This window comes from Arachis duranensis, chromosome 10 (genome assembly GCF_000817695.3).
Source record: "Arachis duranensis cultivar V14167 chromosome 10, aradu.V14167.gnm2.J7QH, whole genome shotgun sequence".
NCBI classification, from domain to species: domain Eukaryota; kingdom Viridiplantae; phylum Streptophyta; class Magnoliopsida; order Fabales; family Fabaceae; genus Arachis; species Arachis duranensis.
In genome coordinates, this window is record NC_029781.3 from 89,001,215 (window position 1) to 89,010,887 (window position 9,673).

The 9,673-nt window shown below is 38.1% G+C and overlaps 1 pseudogene; it reads left to right on the forward strand.

Moving 5' to 3' along the window:
• Nucleotides 1-6,996: 6,996 nt before the first annotated feature.
• The window catches only part of LOC107470713 (probable inactive ATP-dependent zinc metalloprotease FTSHI 2, chloroplastic), a 6,586-nt pseudogene continuing 3,909 nt past the window's right edge, over nt 6,997-9,673 (forward strand).

A 9,673-nucleotide genomic window follows, 5' to 3' on the forward strand; every position in this document is an offset into this window, starting at 1 on the left:
GTTTAGTCCTAGAGTGCAAAACTAGATTTTTAGAAATATTAATGGCACTCATATTATCACACAATAAGGAAATATTTTCAGTATTTAACTTGTAATCAGTAAGCTGTGTTTTTAACCATAAAAGCTGAGAACAACAAGAAGAAGAGCTATATACTCAGCTTCTGCAGTGGATAAGGCCACTGTTGGTTGCTTCTTACTTGACCAAACATTTAAGGATTTTCCAAGGAAGCAACATAAGCCTGAGGTGCTCCTTCTATCAACTTTATCATCAGCAAAATCTGCATCACAATAACCAACTGCAGAAAAATCATCAATTTTAGGATACCAAAGACCAAAATTAGATGTGCCATGAACATATCTAATGATCCTTTTAACTGCTGAAAGATGTGACTCTTTAGGTTTGGATTGGAACCTTGAACACAATCCAACACTTTGCACAATGTCGGGTCTAGAGGATGTTAAGTACATAAGAGAGCCAATCATTCCTCTATACTTAGTCTCATCCACATCTTTCTCAGTTTCTCCCTTATCTAATTTAGAATTCGGGTGCATGGGAGTTCCCATGGGTTTGGCATTTTCCATACCAAATTTCTTAACTAATTCCTTGGCATACTTCTCTTGATGAATGAAAATACCATTTTCAGTTTGTTTAATTTGCAGCCCAAGGAAAAAATTAATTTCACCCATCATACTCATGTCAAATTCACTTGTCATGAGTTTTCCAAATTCAGAACAAAGGGACTCATTTGCTGATCCAAAAATGATGTCATCAACATATATTTGGACTAGAATAAAAGAATCATTAGAATTCTTGATAAATAGAGTAGTGTCTGTGGTGCCTCTTTGAAAACCATTTTTCAAAAGAAAAGAGCTAAATCTCTCAAACCAAGCTCTAGGAGCTTGTCTTAAACCATAGAGAGCTTTAGATAATTTGAAAACATGATCAGAATGCTCTTTATTTTCAAAACCAGGTGGCTACTCCACATACACTTCTCTATCTATCAAACCATTCAAAAATGCACATTTCACATCCATTTGATATAATTTAAAACCACAAAATGCAGCATAGGCTAAGAGAAGTCTTATGGCTTCCATTCAGGTAACAGGGGCAAAGGATTCATCAAAGTCTATTACTTCTTCTTGGTCATATCCTTGTGCCACAAGCCTTGCCTTGTTTCTTGCAATGCTGCCATCTTCTCCTAACTTGTTCCGAAATATCCACTTGGTGCCGGTCACTTTCTTTCCACTTGGCCTTGGAACCAAAGTCCACACTTGGTTCTTCTTAAACTCAATAAGCTCTTCCTCCATTTCTTTAACCCAAGAAGGGTCACTAAGGGCTTCCTTGACATTTTGAGGCTCTATTTGTGAGAGAAGGGCAATGCTTGATCCTTCATTTGCCTTTCTAGTGGATGACCGAGTTTTAACCCCTTGTGAGACGTCCCCAATGACAAATTTCTCTGGATAATTCTTCAAGAATCTCCATTCATGAGGTCTGGTGGACTTGGAGGCAGATTCAGTTACCAAAGGATTTTGGGTGCTGCTGTCTTCAGGATCTCCCTCAGTTTCATGAGACAAAATGGAATTGTCTCTCGAATTTTTAGCAACTACAATTTCTGGGTCAGGTTGAATAGAATTTCAATTTTCTTGATTTTGCCCAGTTTCAACTTCCTTTTGAGCTTAATTTTCTGCATCACAATCTTTCAAAATGCTTTGCACCAAGTTAGTATCACAAAATGTGACATGTATGGACTCCTCAATAATCCTAGAATCTTGATGATAAACCCTATATGCTTTACTAGTTGTGGAATATCCTACAAACAAACACTCATAAGCCTTTGGATCAAATTTACCCAAATTATCCTTGTTATTTAAAACAAAATATTTGCATCCAAAGATGTGTAAGTAGTCTAAGTTTGGTGGGTAGCCTTTCCAAAGTTCATAAGGGGTTTTCTTAAAAAATTTTCTTATGATTGTTCTATTTAAAATGTGGCAAGCCGTGTTAACCGCTTCAGCCCAAAAGAATTTTGGAACATTGCTCTCACAAAGCATAGCTCTTGTCATCTCTTGTATGCTTCTATTTCTCCTTTCCACCACACCATTTTGTTGTGGTGTCCTTGGACAAGAGAAGTTGTGAGATATTCCAAATTCTTCACAAAAGGATTCAAATAAATTGTTTTCAAATTCATTTCCATGATCACTTCTTATAGAAGAGATTTTTAAATCCTTTTCATTTTGAATTTTCTTGCAAAAAGGTTCAAAGGCCGAAAAGGCTTCATTTTTGTGTGCAAGAAATAAAACCCAACCAAACCTAGTATAGTCATCCACAATCACTAAACCATAATGTTTACCACCTAGACTTTGAGTTCTTGTTGGACCAAATAAATCAATGTGTAGCAACTCAAGTGGTCTTTTAGTAGAGATGTCTTCCTTTGGTTTAAAAGAACTTTTTGTTCATTTTCCCATTTGGCAAGCATCATAAGTGATGTCTTTGTCAAACTTTATCAAAGGAAGACCTCTTACTAATTCTTTCTTTACAAGTTTGTTTATTTGAAACATACTTGCATGGCCCAATCTCTTGTGCCATAACCGCTTTTCAGATTCTTTAGAGTGAAGACACGCTACATTTTGATCCTTTAGTTCATTAAGAGTAAGTCCATACATATTATTAAAACGCTTGGCAACAAACATCACTTCATTTGTCTTTTCATTAACAACACAGCATTCAAGTCTTTTGAAAGTCACTAAATATCCTAAATAATACAGCTGACTTATACTCAAAAGATTGTGCTTCAAACCACATACCAAAAGTACATCATCAATGAAAGTAGATTGCTCATTACCTACTTTTCCAACAGCAATAATTTTACCTTTACCATTATCTCCGAAGGTCACAAAATCTCCATCATACTTATTTAGTTTGATGAAGTAAGTTGACCTTCCAGTCATGTGTCTTGAACATCCACTATCCATGTACCACATGTCCTTTTCGTTCTTGGATACTAGGCAAATCTGTATGAAGAGTTTCAAGTAGCCTTAGGTATCCAAATTAATTTGGATCCTTTGAAGTTAATCCATCTTGGTTGTCCAAGTGCATTGAAATCACAAAAAATATTATAAATTTTGTTTCCTACAACTCTCTTTTCAATGAAACATTGTGTATATGAGTGACCAGATTTCTTGCAATTTACACAATGATTTTCTGATGTATATTGTTGAAATTTAGATGAGCTACCATGCTGGAAATGATTAAATGATTGAAATTTTCTGGTTTTTGGAAGAGGTGCATTTCTTTTGACAAATTGATTTTTGTTATAATTATTCCTCTTTGCAAAAGAATTTTCACCAGGATTTTTGAAAACCTTTGGATTTTTTGAATGAGGTTTTGTTGTAAAATGGTGGTTTCTTGAAAGCTACCTCATTTTTCGAAAAGTATCCCAAACCTGGCCTGTTTAAAGTAGGTTCGGTTCTTGGTGAAGGTTCAGTTTCACTTGTGTGAACTTCATCAAATTTCTCCTCAAGTGTGGGAACATACCCAATACCAGATTTTTTAGATGTGGTTTTTGTATTTGATGAAGAAGCCACAAATTTTATAGAGGAATCATTAAAAACTGCACTTTCCTTGGTTATGTAACCTAAACCAGATTTTTCAAACAATGGTCTTTGACTTGCAAGTAATTTATCCAAGTTACTAGAACTTTAAGCAAATTTTGCTAAGTCACCATTTAGCCTTTTAATTATATCATTTAATCTTTTATTTTTAGCAATTAGCTCTTGGAAAAGATCCATAATGTACTCCTTTTAATTTTTCAAGTTCAGATTTTAAAAATTTGTTTTTTTCAATAATGTCCAAAGCACATTCAGTTTCCTTCACTTTTTCTTTCAAAAAATCATTTTCAGCTCTTAACACATCTCTTTCAGATCTGCACTCATTGTGTTTATCTAGTAACTTTGATGTATTTAAAGTGAAATCATCAATAATAGCATGTAAATCATCTATGGTCAAATCATAGTAATTTACCTCATCAAGATTGTTGTTTCCAGCCATGAAACAGTCTTTGTCTTCACCTTCAGATTCTTCTCCTTCAATTGAGTCGTTCTCAAGATCCTCCCAAGTTGCCATGAGCACTCTCTTCCTTTCCTTCTTTCTTTTGTCCTCCTTTTTGAGCTTTGGACAGTTTAGCTTGAAGTGTCCAGCCTCCTTGCAGTGATGGCACATCACCTTACTCAAGTCGATCTTGTGCTCCTTTGAACTTGAACCCTTGTAATTTCCCTTGTTCTTTATCATCCTTCTAAATCTCCTAGCAAAAAACAAAAGCTCATCATCTGAAATACCATCACTAGACTCACTCTCTTTTGGTTCTATTTGTGATTTGAGGGCTATTCCCTTTTTCTTTGAGTCTTTATTTGTGTGTGTGGTTTCATAGGCAAGGAGTTTTCCTCTCAGCTCATCATAGGTTATGGGGCTTAGGTTGTTGCTCTCGGTTAGGACAGTGGCAGTGGTTTTTCATTCTTTTGTGAGGCTTCTAAGGAGTTTTCTCACCAAGGTTTGTTCTGCATAGTTTGTACCCATAGCATCAAGGTTATTGATTATGATTGAGAATCTCTCAAACGCTTCATCAATGCTTTCTCCATCCTTCATGTTAAACATCTCGTACTCTTTTCACAGCATATCAATCCTCATTTCTTTGACTTGTTTAGTGCCTTCGTGTGTAACCTAGAGTTTTCCCAGATTTCTTTGGCTGTCTTGCATATAGACACCTTCCGGTATTCTTCAAAGCTGATAGCACAGTGAAGAAGGTTGATCGCTTTAGCATTCAGCTCTATCTTCTTCTTATCATCTTTATTCCATTCAGCTTCTTCTTTTGGAGTCACCACTCCATCAGCACTTGTTTTTGTTGGGATCTTGGGACCGCTCACAACGATCTTCTATATGTTGTAGTCAATGGACTGGATGAATATCCTTATCCTTTCTTTCCAGTAGGTGTAGTTCTTCCCGTTGAAGAAAGGTGGCCGGTTGTTTGACTGGCCTTCAGTGAGGGTGTAGGCAACTGTGGTTGTGCCCAAGTTGTTCGTAATTTGATCTTTGCTCCAAGCAGTTAAGCTTGATTCTTGAGACCTTAGCTCCTGATACCAATTGATGCTGATCATAGCCACTCCACTATGGCACCCATCAAAGGCACATATTAGGCCAGCGGGCAACCGTCTCTACCGGTTCACCCACACCAATGAGCAGAGAGTCTTGCTTCGGTGACACAGTCACAAGCAAGAGTTCCCATTAATGCTCTGCCCAAATTAACAGTATGGGTCAACTACACTCTGATACCAATTGAAGGTTGTGGTAGGCTTAGAGAAGGGGGGTTGAATCTATGCCTTCCTTTTTAAGTTGCTGTTATGACCTTTTAAATCAAACTTTCAATTCTGATTCTGTTTGTACTCAGCAGCGGAAATTTATGAGATAATTTATTTTTGTCTCATGAATATCAGAAAACAGAACACAGCAGAGAAGAGAAAAGCTAACACCAGCATATATTCTGGTTCGGTTGCCTTGTGCTATGCAACCTATGTCCAGTCTCCTCCACAATAATGGAGGAATTTCCACTATATTTAAAAGTATTACATACACCAATTTCACACTTAAGTTCTAACCTAACTTGACATTGGCTATGCTAACACCTAACTAGTCACTGTTAGTGCTAACCCAACTAAGAAAGGGATACATAACAGGTACAAGATACAAGACACTTAACCAACCTAAAAAAATCAAAAAATAACTCTAGGCTTTTCTCTCAAGTGTATCACTCAGTCTTTTTCCACTCATGGCTTTTACTTGAGCTTTCTGACAATGCCTTTTCTCACAAGAAATTACAGAAAGATAAACATAGAAAAGTACAACACAATCTGTAAAACATGAAGGAGATTGACTTCATCAACAGCCTCTTAGCTATGTGCATGACCAGATTTACAAACCTCAGATTGAGTTCTTCAGTGTTGGCCGAATGCTTCTTTGAAAGACAGCATTATCCAAGTAGAGAAACTTTTCTTCTGAACACAACTCACAAACTCTGGTTTTCTCTCCTTGCTTTCTGAATGAACAGCAAGCTTCTTTTATCTCCTTGCATGTTCCTTGGTTCTTCTTCCAAGGTCAACACCTTGAGCCTTGAGCTTCATCAACCCACAGTCTCACTTTTTTCCATTAATCCTCACAATGGAATCTTTGCTTCTGACCTTCCTTGGTTGACCGAAAGCCACTTTAACAGCAAAAAAGATTTCTTCAATGGTAAACCCAGATCTTGACCATTGAAACACAACTTGGTCCCCAAGACATATTCTCAACCATTGATGCACAGTAGTGAGGAACATAAATCCTCTTTTCCATATAACCCGAAATGGAGTGGCAGAGAGTTGAAGATGAATAGAAGAAAGTGTGTTGCATGTAAAAGGAAATGGGTTACCTTTAACCTAAGCTTGATTTGGTTTGAAATGGGTGATTAGACTTCTGAGTTTCAAGCTTGGACTTTCTATTTCTTGCTTCTTTGATGATCAACTTAGGGAAGAAGCTTTCTCTTTTTCTTTCTCACTTTTTTGAGTTTGTGATTTGACATGGTCAGAGAAGAGAAGAACGTTGAGTTGGTGAAAGCAAGTGAGAGGGATTTGAAATCAATTCAGGCTTGGATCAGGTTCTACTCAAATTCAGCCCATTAGTTATCTTGCTTTGATTTCTTTGGGCTTTTCTTGTTTTATAGCCTGCCAATCTTGTTTCTTGATTTCAATCAGCTGCTTGCTTTTATATTAGGTTGTTGCAATGTTGAGTTTTGGCCTGCAACACTAAATAATTAGTAATATGCAATTATAATTAATCAACACTAATTATTTATTTTACCAAAAAATAATATTTTTCATCACTAATTAAATTTGTTAATTTCTTAACTCAACAATTTGTCACCACCACCCCTTAAGAGGCCTAACTTGCCCCTTCCTATATGGGTAAGGGGTCCGATGCTACCTGCTATTGAAAAGTTTATGCTTAAGCTAATTGAGAAGAAACTGAAGATAGAATCCAAGAAGGAGAAAAAGTATAGGAAGATGAGGATGGAACTTAAGAGGCAGAGGGAAGAGGAGCTGAAAGCTATGAAGGAAGAGAGGAAGGAGTTGGAGAGGGCAAAGAAGGTGTAGTGGAAGGCCGAGGAGAGGCGGTGAAAAAAGGAGATCTGGAAGAGGAAGTATCAGGATTTATTGATTCGGGCAAGGGATAATTATGTTTGGATGACTGATCTTTGGTATGATTTGGCAAATAATCCTAATGCTGTCAATGCACTTGGCTTGCTTTTCTTCTACATTTTCTATAGGATTGTGGTGCTTAATTATAGGAAGCAAAAGAAGGATTATGAGGATAGGCTTAAGATTGAGAGAGTTGAGGCTGAGGAGAGAAGGAAGACGAGGGAGTTGGAGAAGGAGATGGAGGGTGTTGAACGTGATGATGATGATTATGATGAGAGTGGCATGAGAAAGGAGAGGAGCAGAATGATTATTTAAAGATGGCAAAGCAGTTTACGAAGTTGGGGGCACGCATTCGGAGAGCCAAGAACAAGAATCTTCCTTAGTATTTAGAGGGAGGTGTAGATGTGAAATTTAGTGATGTTGCAGGACTGGGTAAGATACGTCTTGAAATGGAGGAGATTGTCAAGTTCTTTATTCACGAGGAAATATACCGAAGGAGAGGAGTGAAAATACCAGGTAACTCCAGTCAACACTTGATAATAGAATGCATTAATTTGAACCGCCTTTGCCTTAGAGAAAGCCTATTTGATGGTTCGCATACAATTTGTTCTTACAGGTTCTATGTTTATTTAACATAATGAAAGAAGGAAAGACATTAGATTTTCTAAACGTTGGATTGGTCACATTATCAGGTGGTATACTTCTTTGTGGCCCTCCTGGGGTGGAAAAGACATTGCTGGCAAAAGCAGTGGCTGGTGAGGCAGGGGTTAATTTCTTCTCTATTTCTGCTTCACAATTTGTGGAGATATACGTTGGTATAGGGGAACTCCGCCTATGTTACACTTGCGGTACATAGCCGGTCCCAAACCCGGATAAAGGAGGAGGGTTGTGTTAGGTCTTCGGCAACCAACATAAAAATATAACCGAACTCCCATGACATGAATCAAAGACGTTATTGCGCTAAAGCTAGGTCGTTGCCCGTAAGCAATGCGCCGTATGGCTCGAGTACGGTGTCAAAGCAAGAGCCGCTGCATCGGTGCCCGGATGTAGTGTTAAATGAGCAAGGGTTTTCGCATTTTCGTGAATGGACGAGGGTAAATAAGCTAGTTTACAAAGTAAAAGGTAAAGGTTGAAGCGACAGAAGGTTGAGATTTGGGACATGGAACATAGGCACTCTAACAGGAAAGTCCATGGAGGTGGTGGACACCATGACAAGGAGGAAAATTAACATTATGTGCCTACAAGAAACGAAATGGGTTGGTGCAAAGGCTAGGGAGTTAGATACTTCTGGTTTCAAACTTTAGTATACAGGAAAGGTGAAGAATAGAAATGGGGTTGGAATAATTGTGGATAAGCAGTGGAAGAAGGATGTAGTGGATGTCAAGAGGGTGGGAGATCGGATCATCTCTATCAAATTTGTGGTGGAGGGAGGTGCTTTCCATGTGATTAGCGCCTATGCACCGCAAGTGGGTTCGGGCGAACAACACAAGATAAGGTTTTGGGAGGATCTAGAGAGTTTGGTTCAAGGCATACCTTTGGGAGATAAGATTTTCTTAGGAGGAGATTTAAATGGCCATGTTGGGAGAGAAGTGACTGGATATGGGAGTATTCACGGAGGCCATGGTTTCGGGGTGATCAATGCCGAGGGTAAAACTATTTTGGACTTTTCCTCAACTTTTGATCTTCTCATCGCAAATACATGTTTTAAAAAGAGAGACGAACATCTTATAACCTATAAGAGTGGCATGACAAGCTCTTAAATCGACTTCTTCTTGTTGAGGAGAGTCGACCAGAAATTTTGCATTAATGTAAAATTATCCCAGGAGAGAGTTTGACAACACAACATAGGGTGCTCGTCATGGATTTTCGCGTTGAGCAAAAGTTGAGAAAAAGACATCATACGAAGAACCCAAGGACGAGGTGGTGGCGGATGAAAGGTGAGGAACAAAGAAATTTCCTAAGACGGGTAGGAAAAGAGGCAAAGTGGGATGGGAATGGAAGCGCGGAAGAGATGTGGAGGGAGATGGCAGAAGTTATTAGAAGAACAGCAAAAGAAAGTTTTGGTGAATCTAAAGGAATAGGACCAAGAGACAAGGAGTCCTGCTGGTGGAATGCGAGTATACAAGAAAAGATAAAGATAAAAAGGGAATGCTTTAAAGAGTGGTCTTTATGCCGCAATGTAGATAACTGGGAAAAATATAAGGCGGCTAAGAAAAAGACAAAAGTGGCTGTAAGTGAAGCAAAAACAAGAGCATATGAGGGTCTCTACCAGTCTTTGGGCACGAAAGAAGGAGAAAAAAGGTATATATAGAATCGTAAAGAGCTGTGAAAGAAGAACAAGAAATTTGGATCAGGTTAAGTGCATAAAGGATAAGGATGGAAAGGTGTTGGCTCAAGAGGAGAAGATTAATGAAAGGTGGAAAAGCTACTTCTACGAGTTATTTAATGAGGGACA